Source organism: Equus caballus, chromosome 16 (genome assembly GCF_041296265.1).
Source record: "Equus caballus isolate H_3958 breed thoroughbred chromosome 16, TB-T2T, whole genome shotgun sequence".
NCBI classification, from domain to species: domain Eukaryota; kingdom Metazoa; phylum Chordata; class Mammalia; order Perissodactyla; family Equidae; genus Equus; species Equus caballus.
This window is the reverse complement of record NC_091699.1, coordinates 31,635,336-31,662,573: the sequence shown is the minus strand read 5'-3', so window position 1 is coordinate 31,662,573 and position 27,238 is coordinate 31,635,336. Positions and strand designations below refer to the sequence as shown.

Here is a 27,238-nt window from a genome sequence, read left to right as displayed (position 1 = left end):
GGATTTTGCAGATGTAATTAAGGTAAGGATCTCAAGAGGAGATCATCCTGGATTATCAAGGTGGGCCCTAAGTCCAATGACAAGTATTCTTACAAGAGACACACAGAGAGAAGGCTGTGTGAAGATGGAGGCAGAAATTGGAGTTATGTGACCACAAACCCAGGAATGCCTGGAGCCACCGGAAGCTAGAAGAGACAAGGAATGATACTCCCCTAGAGCCTTTGCAGGGAGCATGGCCTTGCCCACACCTTGATTTTGGACTACCAGCCTCCAGAACTATGAGGGAATACATTTCTGTTGTTGAAAGCCACCTGGCTTGTGGTACTTTGTTACAACGGTCCTAGGAAACTAATACTGTACGCCCTGCCAACCTTGTGACTTATTCATTACTGTCTAGCTCCTCCTACTAGATCATGAGCTCCATGGGGGCAGGGACTTTGTCTTGTTCACTGCTCTGTCCTCAGACTTGTGCTGCTACTTTCCACTGATTCTGTCTTCTTTTTTCTTTTCTTTTCTTTTTTTTTTTGAGGAAGATTAGCCCTGAGCTAACATCTGCTGCCAATCCTCCTCTTTTTGCTGAGGAAGACTGGTCCTGAGCTAACATCCATGCCCATCTTCCTCTACTTTATATGTGGAATTCCTATCACAGCATGGCTTGCTGAGCGGTGTCATGTCCGCACCCGGGATCCAAACTGGCGAACCCCAGGCCACTGAAGCGGAACATGCCAACTTAACTGGTGCGCCACTGGGCCAGCTGCATGATTCTGTCTTTAAGTCACCCTTCAAAATAGGGAAGACTCAAAGCCATTGTCTTCCCCTGCCTTGGTTGACAGGAAGAATACCTGTGCTTCTGCTTTGTGGATGAAGTTTGATTCAGAATGAAATCCTACGTCAGGCAGGGTTCAGTTAGGAAAACAGAAAACACACCAGGTATTTTAACAGAGGAGATTTAGTATAGGGTATTAGTACATTAGATGTTGGAGGGCTTAAAGAGCAAAAAAAAAGAGCATGCACTGAGAGATAATCCAGTTTTTACCCCTAGAACTGGAGAATTAAAGGGAAAGAGTTTGAGGTTATCAGAATTTGAAGAGCTCGGAGGTGGAGCCTTGGAGAGCTCTGAGAAGCACAACCTGGCTACTGTTGGCTTCTCTGGAGAACATGAGGCTGATCCTGGGAATGTGAGAAGGAACTGGAGGCTGGAACCAGGTGCTACTCTGGGCTGAAGAGCCACTGCTGGGGTGACTTTGACAAGAACAGTAACGAAATAGGGAGAAGGAAGTCCCTTCTTCAGAACCTCCTGCTTTCTTCTCACTTCCTCCTGTCTTCCAAGCTCCCTCTATACTTCTTGTTAACAGAATTTAAAGAAAGCCACCTGGCAAAGGCATCTGGGAAATGTAGTTTGTGCATAACCAGAGGCCAGAATATACAGAGAGATGGATTTGGAGCTCAGAGATATTAGCTTGATAACCAGCGTAAATGTGATGATGTGCTCTTTGGCCTGGCATCAAGAAAACATAACAAGGATTACTCCTTTGCAGCCCTATGCATATATGTAATTATTTAACTAATCATGCCTGTAATCTTTTGCCTAATGTCTGTCTTCCTTGCTAGACTTCAAACTCCCTGAAGATGTCTATTGTCTATTTTCTCCCTGCAATATCCCTGGAGTCAAGAACAATGACCGTCATGGAGCTGGCATTTCTAAAAAGTTGTTAACTGCCTGACTGTTTTCCTGGATTTTTATCTCACTTGATTTAATTTTTATGAAGGACTATGCTATCCTTTATGTCATAATGAAAAGTCTTCTTTCCTTGTATAAACATGACACCGCCCTTACTCTTCAGTGCTATTATCCCAGAGGCAGGGTGGTGAGTGAAGGGGAAAGTTGGCAGGAGGCCACTCTGGAGTCTAAATTACCTCATTGAGCTGTCTGCACCAGACCAATTATTGTCAAATCTCCAGTATCTGCTTCTATTTGTTTCATGTCGACATAATCATGGACTCTTTCAAGATGGCTTTGTTTGGGAAATTACAATTGGTCTTTATGAAAACTCAAAACTGATCATTTTCCCTCTGAATAATATGAATATGATTTAGTACATGGTTCTTAACCAGGGATGATTTTGCCCCGCAGGGGACTCTGGCACTGTCTGTAAACATCTGTGCTTACCGGAACTGGGGAATGACACCAGCATCTAGTAGGTGGAGGCCAGGGAAGCTGCGGAACATCTTACGATGCACAGGACAGCCCCCACAACAGCAAATTGTCTGGTCCAACAGGTCAATAACGTCAATCAAGAAATTCTGATCTTGTTTGAAATGTATGTTTTATTCATTACTCCATGAAAGAAAGTATAATATGGTGGGGAAAGATCAGCTTGAGAATCCCAAAGATTTGACTTTAAATCTCGTTGTTTCCTCGACTCAGCTGTGTGGTCTTAGGGAGTTAGCACGTTGCTCATCGATGAAGTGGAGGCGTCAAATATCGGTTTGTGGCTTTATTTTGAGGGCTGCTTGAGTTCACCGATGTGCAGTGTCGGCACGCAGGAATCCCTCAGTAAATAACTGCTGGAAATATGGAGAAAGCAGACGCATTCGAACACGTTTATGCTGAGACAGGCTACCCAAAAAGTACTTCTTTAACTTCTTAATTGCTTTTTCCCCCTCAAGGAATAGAAATCTGAGGAACCATGTAAAGCACACATTTCTCAGAGCAAATTTTTCGTTAATGGTATTTACTTTAACAAGACCTTGGTCTACACAGTGTACTTGTTCTAAGGGTTTTAATTGGAGTAACTGGAGTAACCACATTCTTCAAAGCGATAATCTCCTAAGAATCAGAGTTAGAAGAAGTCAAATATGAATATATGAGGACAATAAAAACAAATGTTTGAAATTGAGACCTATCAACGCCATAGCTAGGAAACACTTTCAAGGAGTTATAAATGTTAAAAAGAAAAACAAACAGCCATTAGATTTAGGCTGCACAAAACAAAACAAAAAACACTTAAAACGTTCACCCTTACTTATGAAAAATCATCTTAATATTAAAAAAAGTCCATTGGGCTATACCACAAATTAATTGGATTTTTGCTCTCTCTAGAGCTTGCCTAAGAGAATACATTTATAAAAGTTAACTTTTCTAACTATTAAAGCAATGCAAGCTCATTCGAGAAAACCTAGAAAATATAAGAGAATAAAAAGAAAGGAATGATAAAAATCACCCATAATCCAATAACCTAGAAAGAGATACTCTTAACATTTCAGCATATTTCCCTTCTTCAAGTCATTAAATGAATATTCTTGAGAGCTGGGGCTTCTGCTCCGATTTGTATTAGACTGGGTAGCTCATCTGTTTCTGTATTCTTAGCACTTTGCACCATACCTACCACATTTGGGGGGCACATCTTCCCCAAAACATTTGTTGATTGGTTGAATGGGTCCTTAATTAAATATATGTGTTTACACTGTAAAAGTACATGAAAATAGCACACCCACTAAAGACTTAAAATCGCAAGTTACCTTTTATATCTGCTTGCGGATTAAGTTGTACCATATGAAATTGCCTATATATATATATATATACCAAATTTTGACCTAAAAGGTGGCAATTTAATTACAAGCCTCTATTATATCACAAGTTTTTGAGGCCTGAAAGTGATTATTATTCCTCTTTTATACCACCTGCAAAGCTTGGGTGAGAGCTTCAAGGAAGGAAGATGTTCAAACATTAAACACTGTCCGTGCATACATGTGTATGCTCTGAGGCCCCCCCCCGAAGCCTCCACGCGAAGCCAAAATTCCACAAAGTCTTTTGTGAAATTGTGTGTTTTATTAATCTTTCCTTATATTTAAATAATAACCATGTTTCTACATTGCCGGTAGGAATGTAAAATGGTGCAGTCACTGTGGAAACAGTTTGACGGTTCTTCAGGAAGTTAAACATAGAATTGCGCTATAACACAAAAATCCCACTCCAGGGTGGATACCCAAAAGACCTGAAAACAGGTGTTCAAACAAATACGTGTACATAAATGTTCAGAGCACTATTTGCAATCGCCAAAAGGTAGAAAGAACCCAAATGTCCTTCGACTGATGACTGGTTAAACAAACTGTGGTATGTCCATACAATGGAATATTGTTCAGACATAAAAAGGAATGATTTTTTTTATCCAGAATAGCCAAATCCATAGAGACATAAAGCAAATGAGTGGTTGCCAGGGGCTGAGGGGAGGGAGGAATGGGGATTTATTTTCTAACAGATGTAGATTCCTTTTGAGCTGATGAAAATATTCTGGAACTAAATAGTGTGATGGTTGCACAATATTGTGAGGCTTCTAAATGTCACTATTATGTGTTGTGTTATGTGTATTTTTTCACAACAGAAAACAAAACTAATCTCATATTTGTTACCTGAATTCGTCAGGATTGTTTTGTTTGTAAGGGAGTGAATCTAATCAAATTGGTTTAAAAATGGGGGAGTTGTAGGGGATAGAATTAATTATATCACCAAACTCAAAAGCCCAATGGTAGAGAACTCAGACAGTCATCAGGATACGTTCTCTCTCTGTCTGTCTCTCTGTCTCTCGCTCTTTTCCTCCCTCTCTCCCCTCCGTCTTTCTCTCAGCTTTGCTCTCCTCGGAAAGCTTGCCTCACTCTCTCCTATACAGGTGGTCCTCCACTGTGTGGCAGAAGAAGGCAGCACACAGCCTCACATCGACCCAGGCTTCCACCCCAGAAGGTTTTGAAACTGGCCAGGCAGTATTGGGTACAGTAAGAAGAAAGACCTCCCAGCCCTCTGACTTTACCAGCTGGGTGATCCTGAGCAAGCCACTTAACCCCTTTGAACTTCAGTTTCCTCATCTGTACGATAGGAATAATCGTAGTATCTACCTTCTTGGCTTGTCATGAGGGTTAAATGAGTTCATATCCATAAAGTGCTTACAACTGGGCCTGGCACATAGTAAGCGCTTGTTATAAGGGTTAGCTACCAAATCCTCACTGTCATCATCTTCATCATCATCATAGCATCTATTTGTAAAATCCAAAGGAAGGACTTGATTGGCCAGGCTTGGGCTGATGACTTCCCCTGTGCCCAGGGTGCTGGGGTGGGCTGGCCAAAGGCAGTTCTCGCAAAGGATGAAGTCATTCCAAGAAAAAGGGAGTAAAGGAGCTGGGCAACATAAACACCCAGTGGTTACCTGGTAACCTACCACTGCTACAGAGTTTCAAAATCCCCACTCCCTGTGGTGTAAATATGTATGCGTTTGTTCACTATGTGCCGAGATGTGTTTTCAGTCATTTATGTTTGTTTCGTCATTTGTTCCTCCAAAGACCCTGTAAGATAAAATATCACTATCAGTACAGAGGAGGCGACCACAGGGGTGAAAGAACGTGCCCAGTGGTTGCCAGGCCAAGGCAGGATTTCAGACAGTCTGTCTCCGAAGCCTGAATGCTCAGCCATCAGGCTCTATTGCCTTCTGCTGAACAGCAGTTAGAAACAAGTTAATGAAGAGGTAAGAAAAAAGTTGGGCAATTTGCACAGGTGGCTGTTGTGTTGGCCAAAAAGAAAAGGACTTTTTTTCTTAGGAGTACAAGTATGTAACAGATTCTGCCTTAAAGACAACATCAAGAAAGCTCTGTTTGCAGTCCCGATGTGAAGAATAAATGTTTGTCAGCTTGAATAAATAGCGGTGCTTTCCTAAGTTTAGAGGCTTGGAGATGGCAATCTTTGAGGAAAGCCCAGACCATCAATTCTCTCGTATTTGTGATCCTCAAGGAGCCGTCTCTTTCTGACAGGCTTAACCCAGCGACCTCCGGTTAAGCCAACAGGTCATTTTCTCGGACGCCGGAAGGATAGACTGCAGCCTGTGGCACGAATGAGTTAATTCTGAGTCTTCCACTGCGAGTCTGGCTGAAAGCACCTCTGGGTGAGAAACAGGTCTTAGGACAAAGAAAGTGCCACAGCTGGCAGTTAAATAAAGTGAAATTTGCTTCTTTTGGCCAAACATCTCATACTATTGGATAAAGAAGGAAACGAACAATGTTTAAATAAGCAAATAAGGAGAATGTGGAGGACTGGATCCATTCCTGCATGTGACAAAAGAGAGCTCTGCTTTATATTTTGAGAACTGAGATAGATTGAAGTCAAACATATTTATTTAATAACAGAGTAAAAAAGAACAGCTGTGGAAAATATTTAGAAGATGATGATACATAGAGAATCACATACACAGATACAATTAACGTTCAGACAAAAGACTGGTGCCAGGATATCAGAGTGTTTCTTTTTAAATCTCATTTCCCCGAAACTTAAAAAAAAAACCCAAAACTTGTGATTTAAATGATGCAATTAATAAATGTAATCTATAAAAGATTCAAATAGCACAGAAATGTGGTAACTCCTATCACTTTTGGGTACCTGCTATGTCCCAAGTAATATTCTAAGCATATTAATCTATTCAGTTCTTTGAATTCTATGAAGGTGGTTATTGTCATTAATCCAGTTTTAGCAAAAGGAGTAACTGATACCCAGAGTCAGGAAATGCCTTGCGTAAGATTTCTCAGCATCTAAGCTGGACCCAGGCAGTTGGATTCAAAGCTACGTGCACGACAGCTACTGGAACTTTCTGAAGCCTATGGAGGTTGTTTAAGGAAAAAAGCAGAAGGCCACAGTTCTGCCCCCATCATCCCTCACCCACCCCACCTCCAATCCCGTCACTGCCCAGAGGCAAGTGACCAACTGGTCCCTTTTTGCCTGAGTCTTTCCCAATTTTAAGAACCAAAGTCTTATTTCCCAGGAACCAGAAAACTGGGATGGCTTTTCACCCCACCCAGCGGGCACATCCCAGAGAGCAGTCTGTTTAGTATCTTTTCTATGACTATATAAATGTACTTTCATAGCTTTGTTCACACACGCGCTCCTCTTTCGTCACGTCTCAATGTAGCAAGCAGTCCTTCCCCTTCCACTCTTTTTAACGACTGTATATGCTTTCATTGTCAAGTTGTTCAGTCGCTCATAAAGACACCCCCTCCGGATGCTCTGTTAGAGTGAGAAAAAAAGTATTATAAAAGAAGAGGAATAATGGTGATATTTGAGGAAGAAGCCAACACTTTAAGGACAAAAAAATAAAGGAGAGATAGAATAAGAAGAAACAAATCTCCAAGGAGCAGAAACAAAGAAGAAAAGTTGCATCGGAAGAGCAATGAGAATAATTTTATTTTCAGAGGAAGGAAAGTCTCAGTAGGTGAATGTCAGGAAGTCAGAAATCCAGCTCTGGCTCCACCTCTGGACAGCTGTGTGACCGTGGATGAAACTCTCTACCTCAGTTCCCACATCTGTAAAATGGGAACAGTAAGTTCTGCACAGCCAGCTGGAGAGGATGCCTGTGAGGACTGAGTATAGAGCACTTTGATGAATTGTACAAATATAAAGCATCATTGTTAGTATCCTAGGTAAAGACCTAACTGACAGGCTTTACTGTGATCCCTGAAGAATGGCTCAAAGGAAGAGATCACAGGCTGATGAAGGAGTTTAAGGTGGTGATTCTCCCACATGCAAGATTCACGCAGGGAGGTTGTTAAAAAATGAAAGTCAGGGGCCGGCCCTGTGGCCGAGTGGTTAGTTCATGCACTGCGCTTCAGCAGCCCAGGGTTTCACGGGTTCGGATCCTGGGGCGGACATGGCACCACTCGTCAGGTCATGCTAAGGCAGCATCCCACACAGCACAACCAGGGGCACTCACAACTAGAACATACAACTATACACTGGGGGGCTTTGGGGAGAAGTGGGGAAAAACGGGAAGATTGGCAAGAGGTGTTAGCACACTTGCCAATCTTTAAAAAAAAAAAGGAAAATGAAAATCAGGAGCCCTACTCCAGAATTATTGAATTAGAGTCTCCAGGAGTGGACTTGTGCATTTGTCATTTTAATGAGTTCACCCAGAGAATTCTGATGCAAACCATCCAAATTCGTGAGCTGAGGGCCAGGGTGCCACACAGAACAGGGGGTGCCATTCACTTGTCCGGCAATGTGCATGGCAGCAGCTGGAGCCATGCGGTGCCCAGCCTGGGAAGGCAAATCTGGCCTTGGGACAATCAGGTCCCATTAAAAACTATCAGAAATGGCCCTTGACCCTTTGCTAATGACAGAGAAAGGGGCATGAATTTCTGCTGAGCACCTGCTTTGCATTAGAACTTTGCATAGACATTCTTTTTTTTAATCAATTTTTTGAGTGAATTGACATAACGTAAAATCAACCATTTTAAAGTCTGCAACTCAGTGGCCTTTAGCACATCGACAGTGTTGTGCAACCAGAGCCTCTATCTAGTTCCACAAATATGTTATCTCATTTAATCCTCACAGCATTCCGAAAAGTCAAGTATTTGTTATCTGCATTTTCAAGTGGCAGAAGGAAGGCCAGAAGAACTTTAGTAATTTGTCCAAGACTGGACAATTAGTAAGGGATGAAGCTGGGGTCCAAATCCATGTCAACCATCCAAAGTCCTTTCAAAACATGAGTGGAGGCAGGGACCCCAGGATTCCCTATTTTCACAGAAAATATGGAAATTGAACTTAGGACATTGCATCTTTAATTTCATAACATTAGTCTTAAATAAATAAATAGATACAATGCTGTATCTCTCTCTACCTTTTCCCATTTCCCACCTCCAACCAGTTACCTTCCTTTCCTAAAGACATCTTCTACATGGATGTCCAATCGCAAATTTAAATTTAACCACAGGGTAAATCAACAACTTTACTCTGATATATAACCTCAGGAAAAGAAAGGCAACCTTCCCAGATTGTAGGAAACCAATGGAGAATAACATAAGATAGGATGTGTCTTCTGTCCCAGGACCCATGGGATCTGAGTATATTTGACTCAAGTCTGCTGACTAAAGTGGAGCAAACACACTTTCAGATAGGATGACCGTGTAATTTATCACCCAACCAAAACATTTTCAAAAGGATACTTGGACTGGACACCAGAACAACAGGCCAAACTGAAGCTATCCAAGACAAACGAGGACTGATAGTCACCCCACTTGCAGAACCTCTTACCAAGAGGCTGAAAAACTGTCAGTCCTCAGCAATGTCCAAAAGCAAGAGAGGAGCAAACCAAGTATAATGAGAAATAAACACTTAGAAAACAGTCAAACTCGACGAGGAAAAACCAAGCCCAGTGAAATATCCATGAAGATTTAAAGTTAGTTGATTGCAAAACAATAGGGAGGGAAAGGAGGGAAAAATAAAAAAAGTACACAGGAAAATATAGAGCTGGCCAAGGCAGATGAATGTCAAAAATTGAGCACCTATAAAACAAGCAGGAACATAAAACTTCAGTGAGAGCCTGGACCAGACCAATTAAGTCCAACTATAATGGCTGTAAAAGAAAATGCATCTTGAAGCTGGAGCAGAAGCTAAATGGAAATCAGATGACTGAGAAGAAAGCCAGCAAATGACTCATAAAAATAGCCCTTGAAAAGGAAAAGTTAACAGAAAAACAGAGCAACATCCAAATAAAATGAATTCTACTAGTTCAGGGTCTGGTCCAGCAGAAGTTTTCTTGTGGCCTCTCAAGTCACAGCCACAGGAGAAAAGGGCCAATCCTGCTTCTAGCACAGCTCACTCCATTGGGTTGGAAAGGTTAGGAGATGGCTGCTGTGTGTGTGTGTGTGTGTGCAGAGCTGAGCAAGAGAAACGAGGAGCTGCCCAAGGCTTAGCAAATGAGTTACCCAACTCCCAGCCTACCTGCCTCCCAGTTCTCAGTCATTCTGCCTGCCGGGCCCTTCCTGGGCTCCCACAGCGTAGAGGGCTTCAGGCCTGTGTGGGCCCAGAGTAAACACCACCTGCTTCTTGGCTGCAGGTGTTGCAAGTAGCAAAGGCAGACTGAGGCGCTGAGCAGGGAATTTCATAAGGAAGGAAGAAAAGGAGGGGAGGGTGGAAGTTACTGAGCACAGCCACAAGCCTTTCACTATTTTGAGGGGACTTTTTCTTGCCCTGCGCTGCAGTGTTCTGCAAATGTTGCCCTTCATGACCAGATTCTGATTATTTTCCTCATTTCATCTTGGGGGATGGAGGAGCAAGGCTTTGGCAAAGCTGAATGTTTTCATGAGTAGCTGAGTGACCTTCAGCATATCCCTTTTGCTCTCCTGGTCTTAATCTTCCTGTCTGTAGACAGAGAAAAATATCACTTCTCCTGATACTTGTGAAGATCGAGACGATCCTGGGGAACTCCCAGGGCATTTGTCTAGTGCACAGCGTATGCTCACAATGGGTCCTCCTTTCCCCTTTCCCAGAACAGAAAAGAAATGGTTAAAGGCAAGGAAGACTTAAGCTCTTACTCAAACAATATTTAGTAGCCATGTCGGGACTAGGATTCAGTGCTTTTGCTTCCCTTCAGCATAGACGCTGCTCTCAGCCGGCTCACCGCCCTGTGGCCCACCTGTGTGTGCGCCCGCAGCTGGGGTAGAGGGTCTCCAGGGTGCGCCAGCTCCCAATTCAAGTGCTGGAATGGCTCTGCTCTCTGCCTCATGACTTTCTCCAACACCACAGAAGTGACTCCACCTCCATCAAGACGAACCTGGAAGCGCAGGGTGCGAAGGGGGTTAAGATGTCCCGGAGGCAGACCTCAACCAATGAAGGTCGGGAGTCAGTGGACAAATAGCCCCCAATCTCCCCGTCCTGGTCCCCCAGTATGATTGCATCCCATTTGCCTAGAGTGGTAACCTGCTTATTCTACGCCCTTTATCTGTTTTTCTCCCTTGCCCTGTCTCGCTCTCCCCACTCCCTCCCACTGCTTCCTGGCTCCCGAATAAGCCGCTTGCACCCAAGTCTTTGTCTCAGGGCCTGCACTGAGGAAACCCAACCAAGACATCATCCATTTTCTCTGTCGTAGGTGGGGACCCAACATGGCTCTGCTTTTCGCCTTCTGCTCTGAGAACTGCAAATATCTCACCCCCAGAAGAGCATCATAATATGGCCTCCTGTTTACTGAGTATGTACTGTGTGCCTGGGAATGGGCAGAGGGGGAAAACGTTAGTATAACAAGTCAAATATAACAACAACAAAGAACCTTTCTTCTAATGACGGTAGCACGTGTTCTGTCAGTGTGGGGACAAATATTTCTACCTCCTCCTTCCTCACACAGAGAGCAAAGGGAATAATGAGCCAGACCTGAGATTTTTTAAAATTATGTTAAAGAATGGATGCATGTCATAGGTTCTGTGCTGCTTTGCCATGCCGGAGGGTGAAGGTCCTTTGTGAGGTGGCTTCTTCTAGAGCAGAGCCCCTTAATGGGCTTTCAGAGTTGCAGAGCTCGGCACAGTGTTAATTTGAGGTGGGGCTGAAGAGCTAAACACACAAAAATTTAGGAAGCAGTTATAGGCGACTATGAGAAAGAAAAAGTAGGTGAGGCCTGGGCGTGTGGCAAGGGGGAGGTCCCCAGCAGTGACACATCCACGGACAGATTTCCACAGGGGGATGTTTAAGATAAATGTTTAAGAACAGGTAAGTTTATTTGACTGCTACATTGTGCTGGGAGATAAGTCTTCTCTGCTGCCCCCAACTTTTGTTTTTTTTTGCTGAGGAAGATTCACCCTGAACTAACAGCCATTGCCAAATTTCCTCTTCTTTTGCTTGAGGGAGATTAGCCCTGAGCTAACGTCTGTGTCAGTCTTCCTCTATTTTGTATGTGGGATGCATCCACTGCATGGCTGATGAGTGGTGTAGGTCCGCGCCTGGGATCCGAACCCATGAACCTGGGCTGCCAAAGTTGAGAGCATGGAACTTTAACCACTTGGCCATGGGGCCCATCCCCTGCTGCCTCCAACTTTTATTCAGCATGGGCCACACAATTGCCTTGTGCTAAGTGACTTTTGTTGGGGACGGGTAACTATTCCACATTTCCTTCAACGTGGGGTAGAGAAAGGAAAGCGGCAAGCAAAGGTAAGTTACAATTCAGAGGGAAAAGGAAATCAGAGTAAGAGGCTACTAGGAGAAAAGTAACCAACCCCCCAAACTGAAGACTACCCAGGTACCCCTGGATTTCACAGTGCAGATGGGAAGATGGACTTGAGCCAGCATTTTTTATAAGGGAAAGTGACCCCAAGAGCTGACTATTAGGGTTTTGGAAACACCAAATGTTTGACGTATAAATTCATTTTCTCGCTTAATTCTCAGTAATTAAATGGTGATATCCACTTGATGGTGAAGACATTGAGGTTCAGGGGGGTTAAAGTGACCTGTCTGAGGTCTCAAAGGTGGGTTTGAACCCAGCTCTGACTTTGAAGCCTTACATACATACATCCTAGACTCGACTTACATTAGACCAGAAAGGGACTCAGCGCTCACTCAGAGCTGTACATTTTGGACTATGCTTTTTAAAACCCTGGTTTAAAGTGTTTTCATGTTGGCTAAAAGTATAAGATCAAGGCCTTGAAAATTCATCCAATTCTTTCTTCTCTCTTTTCACCCTCTAATCATCAGAGAAGAGATTAGTTCTTCCTTTCACCTTTTATTCATCTTCAAAATCCTGTGTGGATCACACAGGTACGCGCACACACGCTCACCACAGCCTACTTGGGATGGTGCAAATCGAAGTTGCATATGTGTCCCTGCATGTCTTTTGCTGATCAAGTACTACAGATGTCTGCTTGGGTCCTCTGTTCAGGACCCAGAGATCAAGTTGCTGAAATGATTCCTATTACAGAGTTTGAATTGTATGGAGAAGGAGCAACATCTGGCACCAAGGACTGTGGCTTTCCATGCATATATTCAGTGCAACCAAAACACCCAATATCTTCAAGGTCCCCAAGCACTTCATGTCACGTTATAGGAGAAAGCATTCATTCATTCATTCATTCAGGAAATACTTATGAGTTTCTTCTATGTGTCAGGCACTGTTTATAGGCACTTGGAATCAAATTAGACCCAAAAAAAGTAACAGAAAAAACAGAAAATAAATAATAAGTGTAAGAACAAATAAGTTATGTAGTACATTAGAAGGTGATAAATGCAGTGAAAAAGAAGAATACTGGAGCAGCATGAAAGGCATTGGGAGCAAGTGCGGTGTCAGTTGCCCTTTTAAATAGAGTAGGACTCTTTGAGAAGGAGAAAATTGTGTAAAGACTTCAATATTAATAATCCATGATTAAAATTGTTAGGGAGCTTTCTGAGAATGGCTCGGCAATGAAATTCTGGCCTGGAAGTCTCATGACCGTGTCTCTGCAATTCCACAGGGAGGCAGCAGATCCTAGTGATGACTGCAGCCCTGGGGAATTTGGACGGTGAAGGCTTTATGCTTTAATTGCAGAGGAGGGTCTCAAGGGACCAGTCCTTGGCCTGAGAGCTTATCAAGGCATTTCTTCCTTTCATTATTCAAGATGTTAGCTGGGTGCGGTGCACGGCTGTTTGTAACAATAACAGAAACAATAGCTTTCACATATTGAGACTTTACTATGTGCCATGCTCTAGATGCAGTATGGCATTTACGATCTCTGAGCTAGATCTTCTTATTGTCCCCGTGTCTCACATGAGGATGCTGAGGCTCAGAATCTCATCACAAGTGAAGGTGGGAACCAGGATTTACCAAGAAGTCTTCGGAAAATCTTCAGACCATGAGTTGATAGAGGGAAGGAACTTTTTTTCAGATTGGTTCATAAAATCCACTTGTTTCAGATGGGATGTGATTCATTTTAGAAGCTAGAAGCTTAAAGACCAGCGATATCAAGGTGATAGTAATAACGAGTGTTTACTGAGCAGCACCAAGTGCCGTGCTAAATGCTTTACATACGTTGTGACATTTAATCCTTAACCACTGTGCTGAACTGCTACGATGGTAAGAAGTCACCAGTCTGGATCACTCCACGCTAGGCACTGTGTATATTGTTAGGTCTATTTCCCTCCCCAAATAACTTTATTCATAAATGTCATACATAATCAGTGTAAATATTCAAACAAACCAAAGGCATACGAGGTGACACAGAAACAAGACAAAACTTCTTCCCCCCATATCAACCATCGTGGGAGTCTACATGTTTGCTTCCCTAATTAAAAAAGGATCTGTATCTGCAGCTATAGAAACATAACAACTGAACACTGTACATTTTTATTAAACAGGGTAGAATAATATAATATGAAAATTATGTCTTCTCTAGTCTCACTACCTAGGAAGAATTGTCTATAGCATATTTGGTTTTTTTCCCAGCAGTTACTGTTATAGCTTTATATACTTACGCCATTAGTTCTTGCTTTGGCAACTTCAGAGCATAGCTGTTTTCTCCTTGCCAGCTGGATATTACCCAACAAACTCCCAGTTTGTTGTTTTGTTTTGTTTTTGGTAAGGAAGGTTTGCCCTGAGCTAACATCCATTGCCAATGTTCCTCTTTTTGCTTGAGGAAGATTATCGCTGAGTTAACATCCATGCAAATCTTCCTCTATTTTGTATGTGGGATGCCATTAGAGCATGGCTTGATGAGCAGTGCATAGGTCTACACCTGGGATCTGAACCTGTGAACTCTGGGCCGCCAAAGCAGAGAGCGTGAACTTAACCACTATGCAACTGTGCTTGCCCCCAAACTCCCAGTTTTTGTTAACTCTATTTTTTCAGTTTTTTCGACTGATTAATTTTGTGGCTTTGAATAATATATGTAAGTTTCTACTTTAAATATATAAAGTTTAGAACATGTCTGTTAACTTTTTCATACTCAAGAGAAAATTAATGCATTGATATTTATTGTATCTCCTATGGTCCAACTTCCTCCTGTCTCTTATCACTCACCGGTCAAGGTTTGCCCACGGAAATTAATTCACCCCCAATGCTAGTTATGTCATCCATCCCTTCTAGGGGAAGCCAGAAGCCACACCACTTCCAGAAGTGGTGGGAAGAGCCAGAAACTGTGAAGTGTAACTGGTTGGCCTCAGCTGCTGCCACAGTGGGCAAGCTGAGGCTCAGCATGCTGTGTGTGTCTGTGAAACTGGTGAAGCACAGAGAATCTGAGCTGTACACTAGCTGTGTTAGTTGTATCTAATACCATCTTATTGTCCTTTTTTATGTCTTAATTTCTTGTTTCGTATATACAGTATTTTCTTGAATATTATTAAGGCTGTTTATTAAAATTCGTTAATCTCTTCTATTCCCTGACTGATTCTCTAAATGTTTCCTGGATATTCAGTTGTTCCGTTTGTTTAATGTGGGCTTTTCATTTATTGGTTTTCCTCAGATGGCTGAGGTTTAGGTACTTGTTTATTTTAATAATTGTAGAATGTTTGTGACGGCAGCAGCAATAACAACAAACACTGAATAAATGCTTACCAAGTGCTGAGAACTGTTGTGAGACTTTTTAGAATCAACTCCTGAAATCATCACATCACATAAGGAACTGGAGCTGTTCAGTGGACGATACAGGATTCAAACCCCAGCCCTCTGACTGAAAGCTTGAGCTCTACACCGCCACATAACACAAGGTGTTGTATTTGATCTGCGTTTAGATTTTACTTTGATTAAAGTGTCAGAACTTTAAAGTAGTCTGAAAGTCAAATAGTGCTTGTGGGAATGACTGCTAGTTGATCCCATATCGACTCTCCTGTTCTTCCATGGTAGGAAATCTGTTTGCTGGGCGTATGTCTGTCCCAAATCAACACTATGCTTCCAAGCTTCCTTAAAGCTAAACATGGGCATGTGATAAATTCTGGCCAATGGGATGCAAGTAGGAGCGTTGAATGGCTGTTTCAAGGAGTCTTCCTAAAGAGACCACTAGCCCCAGCCTGATAAGCTTTCTTCTTAGTCCCTTCCCATCTTCTTGCGAGGACAGTGGCTTTGGACTGTGAAGATGGCTGCTTCCTGGGGGTGGTGAGCTGGGAGGAGCTTTATTCTTCAGAGTTTTGTTCATGGAATGGCGCTGCCATCCAGAACTGGGCTACACCCTATGGACTTTCACCTGAGCAAGGAATAAAGTTTCTCATATTTAAGTGATTGTTATTTGCGTACATTTTGTTGCTGTTGTTGTTACTTGCAGCCCAATACAATCCTAACTAATACACTGCTGAAAAGCAGGTAATGAAAAAATAGCAGTTGCTTGGCCCATGGCCAGCTCCCCAGTCACATGCAACACTTCTTGCTCTTTCTCCCAATATTTGCATCTACACTTTTAAAGATATGCTTTTCCCATTTTTTCTTGATCAATTTTGGCAATATTTATTGACTGTCTTTGATGATAGATGTAAATTTTACTCTCTTAAATCTTTCCTTCTTCTTCCCCCTCACTTCCTAATAAAGATCTATTACAATATACTTAGTTAAATTTATATTCTCTAATTACATTGATATGATTAAGTGAATATTAGTCACTGATGAGGCAAATTGGTAATTTTGCTTACATCTCTTTTTTTTCTCCTTCTTCTTCTCCCCAAAGCCCCCAAGTACATAGTTGTATATTCTAGTTGTAGGTCCTTATGGTTCTGCTATGTAGGATGCCACTTCAGCATGGTTTGATGAGCGGTGCTAGGTCCGTACCCAGGAACTGAACTGGCGAAACCCTGGGCCACAGAAGTGGAGCACATTAACTTTACCACTGGGTCACAGGACCAGCCTCTGCTTACATTTCTTCTTCTTTTTTGGTATAATTTTCCTTTTGTAAGTGTAGGTTTTCTCCACAATTGTGAAGTTTTCCTTTAGTCCTCCTTTGGACAGGTTTTTAATTTCCATTTTATAGTTGAAGATTTTGAGGCCCTTTTTGTTCACTGTAGTGATAACAGCAAACATTTATTGGGCGTATACATTATACCAAATACTGAGCTCGATGCTCATTTAATGCTCCAGAGTGTCTACTATTGTTCCCCCTTTACAGAGCATGAAGTTAAGACAAAAGGACTTAAGTAACTTGCTCAACATCACAGAGCTGGGGGGACAGAGTTAGGACTCAGACCCAGGTCGTTCTGACCTCAGAGCTCACACACACCTTAACCTTCTTAATTACGGATGGGGAGGAGGAGGAGAAGGACGTTGCCAAAATATTTAAAATTCAGTCCTGTGTGAGAATGAGCAGACAGAATAGACGCTAGCTTGACCAGAAAGGAAGACAGCTATTATTAACCAGTGCATACCAGATAAATATCAGTCCTGTCGTAACTAAGAACTCCTGACTCAGAACCAAGTTGGAAGCACAGCGTTTTGTTTTTGATTTTCACTGCAGGTCTATAGATGAACCTGGAGATTTTGCTTTAAAGTAGAAGGGCAAATGACCGGGGCCCACAGACCTTCATTTTCCAAATACAAAGCTTGAATTAAGCAACTTGCCTGTGGTCCCACAGCTAGACGATAAGGGGAGGATCACCCTGGCTCCTCAGCGTCCAGAGCCCAGACTCTCCTCACACTGTGACATCGTTCACGGTTGTGCCGTCCAATTTACTGCCTCGACTCTCTGTGGGGTTTGGTGAGGACATTTTCCAAATTGGAATTCACGCACTCACGATGGAAAGATGATCTGGCCGCTTGTGCGCGCCAGCGGCGCTCTGGGAGACGATTTGGGAAGCTCTAATATTGGCACGTCCTTGAGAGAGATTTTGATGATTTCAGGGAGAACACAATAGGATCTTCAAAATTGGAGCTGTCCCAGAAAATCTGGGGACCTGTCACCAGAACAGAGATATTGGAGGTAATGAGATTCATAACGAGACATTAATGAAGTAATGGCCTAACTCCTGCCCTTTGAGTCAGCACCTTCCTGCGTGTAAATAAATAATGAATGACAGGACTAACATTACCTGAGATTCACAGAACATCTCCCAGCTGTTGGAAAAGCTGTCGCTCCGGGAGGATTAGTCATAGGAAGAGTTTTTTTTTAATTATCTTGAATTACTAAGATTATCATTTAGTAGTGAATAATCATTTCCTACTGGACTCTCAAAAGTGCTTAATTATACGTAGAGAATAATTTGCTCCAGTTTTAAAAATAAACCTGGATATTGCCTAAAAGTCCCTTTTTTAAAATCATTAGGGGAAGATGCTACTAATATAAATGAAATCAGTGTCTACACAATTCTCAGAGTAGTGTGGATCCTTACCCCAGTCTGTAAAGTTAGTATTACATTGCTTACCTCTCAGAGTTGTGGTGAAGGCTGAGTGATGATAATCAGCAACTGGCTACACACCAGCCTGTTCCAAGTGCTTACATATGTTGACTCATTATCTTCACAATAACCCTATGAGGTGGGTACCAGTGTTACCTTTATAGGTGGTGATACTGAGGCACAGAGAGGTTGAGTAACTTGCCTAAGTCACACAGCCAGTAAAGAATACATCTGGGGTTTTAACTCAGAATGTCTGACTGCAGAGCTTATGCTCCAGGAAACAAGAAGGAGGTTTGACTGAGACAGATGTAGTGATGAAATCTCATGGGAGGAAAAAACAGCCAGCTAGAGCAGGAGAGAATAGTTGGGCCACGGCTAATTGTCGATGCTAGGTGCTAGGAGTCTTTAGAAGGTGGAAAGTGAGAAGCAGCAGCGTTCTCGGCATTAGGAAAGGACTAGAGGTCTGTGCCCCACCTGTATCTTGAGGACCCACGCCCACTGGCTGACCATGCCCTAGGTGGGGAGTGTGGGGCTGGCAAGACTAGAAGGGAACGGCTTTAGTGGGCACCAAGGAGGCAGTGCCCAGATGCTTGACCATGGAGCTCTGGCCACAGCAGTGACTCCTCTGCCCTACAGCATGGCAGGGAAGCAGAAAGCCTTTGACTTCAACAGTCAATTTTTATCAATGGGAAGCTCTGTAGTAACCAGCGTGGAACAAACACTGAAGGTATCACCTCAAATATTTCACCCTGTACAAGACCCCAGGACCTTTGAACCACCAAAGGAGAGGAACTCAATTTCTGTCAGTCTCACCTGATGGGGTTAGCAGTTGGATTTCACTAATTTTTTAAAGGAAGAAATGTACTATTTCAGATGAGAGTAGAAATGAAACATGATTGGCTATTAGGTGATAATTTTTGAAGCTAGGTGAGAAGTGCAGTGAGGTTCGTTATACCATTTCATCTGCTTTTGCTTCAGTTTTAAATTCTCCATAAGAAGATTTAAAAGAATAAGTATGTTATTTCTTGCACACCTGAGATCATCATGGCTGCACATTCTTACCTGCTACTCACGGATACACCAAAACCACAAGGAACCTGTAAGCTGAGAGTCTTGTGTGTTTGATTTAAAGAGATAGAGACGCTCGGTTCACCTATAAACACACTGAGGCTAAAAATTTCTCTGCAAAGTGAAGATTTCCTCCTTTGCTCTCCTTCAATAGCTAACATTTGTGTTAGCACTTCTTAGAGCTCTAACATAACCTCATGCTATCTGATTTTCACAACTCACCTGTGACATGGGAAAAACAGATGTTATTATCCCCATTTTTCGAGATAAAAAATCCAGATTGAGAGAGATTGTGATTTTTTCCAAACCCTTATGGAAAGCAAAGGAGAACCAGGAATCAAGTCTCTAAAAGCTAAGCCACAGAGTTGCTTTCATTAGCATCTCCCAGGGCAAAATTGGGCGATATTGGGGCCATGATTGGCCCGTAAGTCTTTATTGATTAGCTGGCCCCAGTTGCCATGGAGAATTTATTTAGAAATAGGTGAGTGATAGTAGTTTCTAATAAGGATTCCATTTCATTTCTTTTTTTTCAAAATTATTTCATTTCACTTAAGGACACACCCTTCAAAGCTAAGTCCTGGTTGCAGAGGTTACAGAGAAAGGGAAAAAAACAAAAGAATTTGTTAAAAAAAAAAAAACAAAAAACAAACACCACTAGTGCTAGGTCACTGGCCTGGAAGTCACTGGGGATCTGACAGCCAGTTCCATTCATGACACGAAATTTACTGCAATGGTTTCTTCATGCTTTCAAGTGTGATGATGGAGTGAGAAAGGCCATGGCCACTCTCAGAGTCCCTTGGATGATCAGAGCAAACAGGATCTAGTGTTTAAATTTGAAATCTCATTCTTAGCTCTGCCTAATGTAAGAAGAGGAGGTTTCTGTGTGTGTGTATTTGAAAAGAGGCATAGTAGATGGTTTCCATCTTTTTAATGTTATTTTCTTTTGTCTGGGAATCTTAGGAAGTTTTCTCCTTAAACAGAGCTTTTGAAAAACAGAAGTATAGAATGTTTCTCCCCACTTCACTCTTCCATTCTTCTCCTCTTCCCCAGAAACACAGTGCCCATCAAACATCCATCTTTGCCGTATAGATGGAGGGATGAAGGGACATATTGCTTCCCGAGACCTTTCATGGGGGTTCTTTTCACAAAAGAGAAGCCCCTGGAGGCCCGGGCTTAGGATGTTCGATAACTTCTCTGTGCTCGTGGAGGAGCATTTGCATTTGGTCCGTGGTGTACCCTTTATGTGCTGCAAACTTCTGTGATGCAAAGAATGTTCCTGGGACTTTGGGCTGAAGTGGTTACCTGAGCTATGTGGTCTGGTGATGGATTGAGTTAATTTCCCTCCTCCCTCTCTTTCTCCTCCCCCTTCCTCTCTTCCTCCTCCTCCCCCTTTGTCTTCTCCTCCTTTCCCTCCTCTTCTGCCATCTTTTCCTTTATTTTTAAATAAATCCACGCAATTTTCAGAAAGAACATGGAGTTTGCTATGATCAAGTTTCTCTTTAACTTGCTCAACAGCTGGGAATTGAGTAATTACATCTACAACAGTGAATTAAAAGTGAATTGGAGTTGGTTGTCCTAAATTGTGGAGTTGACTTGACTTTTATTGGTGTCCGAAAGAGACCAATGAATAGCACTACTTACCCCCTCCCCGATTCATAACCAAATGAAAGACAGACCTACATGAGACAGAAGTAGACCAAAATACAGATTTTTTGTTGGTAAAAGTTAATGGAAGAGAGTAGCCTGATCTGCAGCTCCTTCTGCACCTCGTAAGTATTTTGCCCAAGTTTGGACCTTGGTGCATCACCCCTGAGCAGGCATTCGTATTAATGGCATCACTGCCTTCCCTCTGCCTGGAACAGAGAAAGAAAGATGAACTCCTGAACCTGATTCTTGAAGGAAGTCCTGGGTTCAACTCTTATATCCTTACTATCCTACTTCTGTAGGAACAGAGCATAAAACACTCATTTCATGTCAAGTGCAGAAAGATCCAGAACCAGAAGGACAAACAGCGTTGAGCAACATGCTGCTGCGTTCCTTCTCCCAATATTTATTGAGTGCTTTCTGAGCGCCATCAACTTTCCAAATGCTTACATAAATTAATTCGTCTAATCCTGTAATGGCTGAACGAGACAGGTATAACTGTTACTCTCTCTATTCTTGCAGCTGAGGAGACTAAGGCACAGAGAAATTACATACTTTGCTGGCAATTGAAATTTGAACCCACTCTGGCTCCGGGGCCCTCACACTTAACCGCTCCCCAAAACTGCTTCCAAAATGTTACCTGCTTCTTCGGGAGGAGGCAAGAAGGGCTGGATGCGTCACTTCAATACTGTTGCTAATAAATATGAGGAGGGAAGATTAATGTTCACATTATCAACATTGATTAATTGTGGGGCCAAGAAAGAGCTAGTCACTTCTCTCCCATTCTCAGTTTCCTCATTAGTGAAGCAAAGAATGTGGGTTGTAACAGGGTGCTGTAATTATGACACACATGCAGCCACTCTCTCCCCTCTTGTCATGAAACAACATTGATGATCAATCACAACCAAGGTTTGTGGGGCCTGAAGAGCATACAGTTTAGGGGGCTCCTTTAAGAAAAAGAATACAAAATCACAAATACAAAAATTCTGTGTGGAAGTGAATATACACATAGAATGAGAAGAGAGGGGCTGGGGACTCACATTATAATGTTTCTTTTAGGGTATGCTAGGCTTCTCTGGATGTATCTCTCCAAGCTTGTTTGATTCTTCTCCTGCAGATATGTTAGCCCTTCTAGACAATCACCATCTGGTCAGTTAGCGTCTATCTTTTACCTACTTATTAGACAAGGTGAGTGACTTCTGAGCCTCCACCTGTCATGCAACCAGGATTTAAGACAAACTCCATGGTTTAAGGAATAGCCTTTGTTGGAGAAAGGGGAAACTTACATAGGCCAAAATCAACAAGAGAAGAGAAAGCTTGAGTCCCCCATCCTCTCATTCTTCCACAAAAGTCCATACCAGATGAGGGCATTCTGGGCATTCTTTCCTGTGGATGAAATTTTAGGCTTCTTGGTACCAAGAAATCTGGATTTGGGGATCAGCTATTCAGAGAGAGCTTTCTGGCAATACCAGCTGCCCAGCACCTGGAGACCTTGGGACTGTGGGATTTTGCAACCACTCCAATAAGGGAAGGGGAGTCCCTGGTCCCGTGGGAAGCTGAGCTTGAGTTCTTCTTGTAGGGGGCACCTCTGATCTGATCCCAGCTAGCCTATTGTCCACTTAATCTGGAGACACGATCACCTCCAGACATTTTGGCTCATTGTACCACACGTCTAGGTTCACATTAACTGATGCTTTAAGGTGATTCAGTAATAGTCTATCATTTATTCAGTACTTGCTATATGCTCATCAGAAAGACTCTGTCTTATATAATCCTACTAACTCTGTGGGATGGGTACTATTATTATCTCCCTTTCCTAAGAAAGAAACAGAGGCCTAGAGAAGTTGTGCAAATCACAATTGTCATACCTAGCACATGGCGGATGTGGGAATCTGATTCTGATACCAGAGCCAATGTCCTGAAACCTTTTGCCATAATACTTCCCAGCGTGGCAGGGAGGGAAATCCCAGGGTTTAGAAAATTGAGCTCTCAGTTCTGGGACTTGCTTTGCCAGTCTTCAGTGTGCATTTGTGGGCAAGTCACCTCCAGCCTTGGAGCTGGCCTTAGAGCTAGGGGGAATGGATTAAAGAAGATAATTTTCTAAATGATAGCACTATAAAAATGTTAATAAAACAGAGTCTGTGTCTTCTTCATTTTTGGCTCTTTCGTGTTTGCTGGGTACTCAATGACAGACGTTAAATGAATTAATGAAAAGAGAAGTTTTATTGGGTCAAGACCTAGAATTTTGGCAGGAGTTGGAAAACAAATGGCATAAAGAAACAGATAAAGTGAACTCAATAATATCCTATTTTAGTTCACATGTCTTTGATAATAAGCCATCAAGGAGAACACACACAATACACACACGCCACACACACACACACACACACACACAAAGACGTCACACCACACACACCATACCTTGCAAATGATTCCAGAAGCTAAATGTGACTAGATTATCTGGCAAAGCTTTCAATGAGACTCAATGGCTTTCTTTCAAATTGCCATTGACATCACACTATCATGTTAATTGTTTAATTGATCTGTCTTGGGTGTATCTTAGAGGTAAAAATGAAGAACTATACTTCTTTCTTTCTCACCTTTCTAGTGTAACTTTCAGGTACAAATATAGATTGAAGTGTTGCTGTTGTTAAAATGACACACTTTTTCACTTAGGCTAAGATTAGAGAATTTCAGAAGAGAAATTCACAAGCCTGCGGTCTAGCCCAGGAGCCTCTCATTGTTGATTTTCCAAAGCAGTAAGAAATCACTCACCTCACCTGAGTGTACTGAACACCACTGTGGGCTGTGGATGAGTCAAAGGAATGTTGTAAAGATGTTCTTGCCTTAATGTTTTTGCAATGTGGTTGAAGAGGCAGGACATAAATATAGGCAATTTTACCCATAGTAAGTTAGTGCATAAGAATTAGGACTCATAACTAATAGAGGCTTAAATAGTAAAATAATTTAATTAAGTACATACCAAGATGTCTAGGGGTTAGCAGTCTTAGAGTTGCTTGAGTGGTTTAACCATTTCAGGGCTCTGGGTAGATGTCGTTGAGATAGTCCAGACACTTCTCTCATGGTCTCAAGACAGCTGCTATACATTTAGGTAAGACATCCTCACATGGCCGTGTCCAAAGGCAAGGGACTATCTAGTGAGAAAGAGCTCCTTGTATACTTCTCTCTTTTATCATGTAAAAGAACTTTTGCCCAGAAACCCTCCCAACAAGCCTACTCTTATATTGCATTGGCTGAGTCTGGGCCCAAAGGACAAGCCTACCTGCAAGGGAGTCTGGAAACAGAAGCATCTGGGATTCTCAGACTCTGTAGTAGGAGGCAACAAAGAAGTAAGAAACTAAGGACTTGGTTATTGAAAAGCCAACCCAAAGTGGGAAACAATGATTAACTGCCAAGTAAGTGGCGTAGACAACTTTCAATAGAATTTTCTGCAACAATGGAAATGCTCTATATCTGTGCTGTGCAATATGGCAGCCACTAGTCACTGAGGCTGCTGAGCACTAGAAATGCAGCTAGTGGGACTGAGAAACTGAATTTTAGTTTTATTTAAATTTAAATAGCCACATGAGGCTAGTAACTACCATATTGGGCAGTGTAGAATTATAAACATTATCTTCTTGAGGGTCAGAGGCAAAACAGAGACATCGCTATGAGTCAGAAAAATCTGGTAGTCTTCATGGAGGATGAGGAACTCCAAATGGATATGAGGGATATGTGGGGTTTGAAAGATTTCTAAGAGGGTGGGCTTGCCCTAAGTCAGGGAGGCAGAAAATAATAAAGCATTCTTAGAAAATGCTAAGCAGATCAGTTTGGCAGAAGTATGTTTTTGTGGAGAAGTGGGTAACCAGCTGAAAAGTAGGTTCAAGTCAGATGGCAGAAATTTGGGGATGCCATCTTGGACTGTGTGCAATAGGAAACTAATGTGGAGAGAAGAGTGAAATATGAAGTGGTTTCCAAAATGGGAAACCATTAACCTAGTGATGGTAAGAAAGATGGATAGGAGGCAGGAGATTCAGTTACAACAGTATTTTCCAAATTTTTCGTATTATGGCACATATGAAAAATGATGTATGTATCGCTCACTGAAACAAATGGACAAGACAGCTCCTGGCCAGGAGTGACCAGCCCAGAGACTCCCACAGGCATTCACCTGAAGCTTTTCAAATGATGATTACCATTTCCTCATACCTAAAACCTTTTTACAGCATGGTAGTGAGCACCAGCACACTCTGGGATCCTCTAAGTTAGCAAACTGTCCTGAACTGAACAGGTACTAGTGTACATGAAAAGGGAAGAACATGAGATCTTACAGAATGCATTGAAAAAATCAGGAACTAATTAGACGTAGTTAGAATAGATTTCAGAGTCAACAATACCTCCTAAATTTTGGGAATGATGACACCAGAAATAAAAGTACCAATGTGAGATTGTTTTGAAGACATCTGGTGATTTCAGTTTAAGATATAGTGGTGAAAACTGGGCCCTATGGTGGACTGTTCGTTGCTAGCCCCTAGTGATCCATGGCTCTATTGGTCACACTCTTGTATAGTCCCCTTCTATATTGACTCTGTATTTGGCCATGTGACTTATTTGGCCAATGAGACATTAACATGATCCAGGCTGAGACTTGATGAGTGTTTGTGCATTGAGTCTTGTCCTCTTGGAAACAGCCACCATGCCATAAGGAAGCTCAGGCTGGACTACTGAATGATGAGAGGTCATGGGCAGACAGATGCAGGACTATCAGAGTCCATCTTGCATGTTCCAGTCCCAGCCAAATTCCTATCTGATTGCAGGCATGGGAGTGACTTAAGCAGAAGAACAACTCAGCTGAGCTCAGCCAATCCAAAAATTGATAAGAAACAATAAATCATTGTTGTTTGAAGCCACTAAGCTTTGGGTATTTTGTTAGGCAGCAATAGATAATGGAAATAATATCCAAATGAAAATGTCCTCTAGGTCATTGGTGATATGGGCCTGGAGCTCAGACAAGAGATCTGGACCTTAGATGTAATTTTGCAATATATTCATGCTTCTGTCATAGCAATTATATAATAATTAAATTGACTGCTTGTCTCCCTCATTAGACAGTGAGCTCTTCAAAGACAGTGACTGGGTCTTTTGTGATTTCTCATAAACTATGCCTGTTTCAAAGTAAGTGTTCAAGAGAGCTGTGCTGAATAATACAAGAAAAGAATGAATATAGTGAAGTGTAATAGAAAGGGAATTGACCTTGGAATCAGATAGACCAGGCTTGAACTCCAACCTCTCAATTACTAGATGTGTGACCTTTAGTAAGTCACCACTCCTGACTATAAGATATAGGTAATGTCAATTACTTCTCAGAGTCATTGAGAGGAGCCAATATAGGGTAGATACTCAATAAATGGTAGCTTTTATTATAGAGAATGAATAAAGTGATCATTGGAACATGAGAATGAGTGAAATCAATAAAGGGGTAAGTGTAGAAAGAAAAGAGCTGGGAGCCTGGGGAAGACAAGAGGAGAGTAGAAGAAAGAAAATGATTCAAAGAGAGCTAGAAAGCAAGCATGAGAGCATGAGGAAGGAAGAATGGACCAAATGGAAGGACTGGAAAAGAACCAAGATAGGGTGCATTTTACTGGCCGAAAAAGGACAGAGATTTTTAAGACTCAAGTCCACATAGCTACAATGAATGGTTATAGATTATGGGGTATACTTTTGTATGTTTATTAAATCTCAGGCATTGATCCAGGCCTGTTTTTGAAAAAGAAGGTTAGGCTGTCTTGAATGATCCAACTGTATCCTAACTAAAGACAGTTGATAAAACAGCGTGCTGATGACTCTTCTACTCTTTATTATGCCAACACAGTGCCTGGTGGTTGATCAGAAAGTTTAAACTTTATGTGTTTGGGCTGTCAGCATCTAGTGGATTCATTGCAAGGAAGGAATTTGTGGAGAACAAAGAAATGATACACAAAAGGAGAGCACTATTTGCATTAGGCCTCTTGGGAGAGATTAAACCTCAGAGATCTAATTCTTGGAAGTCATTTCTCTCTGGAGAGACAAACAACATAAAGCCTGAAAAGACACAATTCTCTGAAACATTGCAAAACACCCAATAAAACCAACAGCTACAAAAACAGACTCATCGGTTATGCAAGTATCTCTCATTCCATTGCCCTGAAGTTGTAAAGAAATTGGGCCAGACTCTTAATGATATAAGATTTTGTGGGTCAGAACTCTGAAGTTTACATTTATGAGTTTTGCTGCCCACTGTCCATTCTTTCTTTATCAGATAATAGCATCCTGATTTTGTTTTGGGAGACCACCTTTTCCCACTCTTAGTTCATATCTTTGGATGGAGTTAATTTCACCTTCCCTCCATTCTCTGCTCTAAGAGTAGATGTGTAACAAAGACCTAGTCAGCAGAATATCACATCCATGCAAGCA

General features: G+C 42.1%; 1 long non-coding RNA gene across 1 annotated transcript; it reads right to left on the bottom strand.

Annotated features, from left to right (window-relative positions):
* Positions 1 to 2,310: 2,310 nt before the first annotated feature.
* Positions 2,311 to 9,893, bottom strand: LOC138918212 (uncharacterized). The gene is made up of 2 exons (XR_011427251.1): positions 9,755 to 9,893; positions 2,311 to 2,568 (listed from the first exon to the last, which is right to left on the bottom strand). It is a non-coding gene; the product is annotated as an uncharacterized lncRNA (long non-coding RNA).
* Positions 9,894 to 27,238: the final 17,345 nt, after the last annotated feature.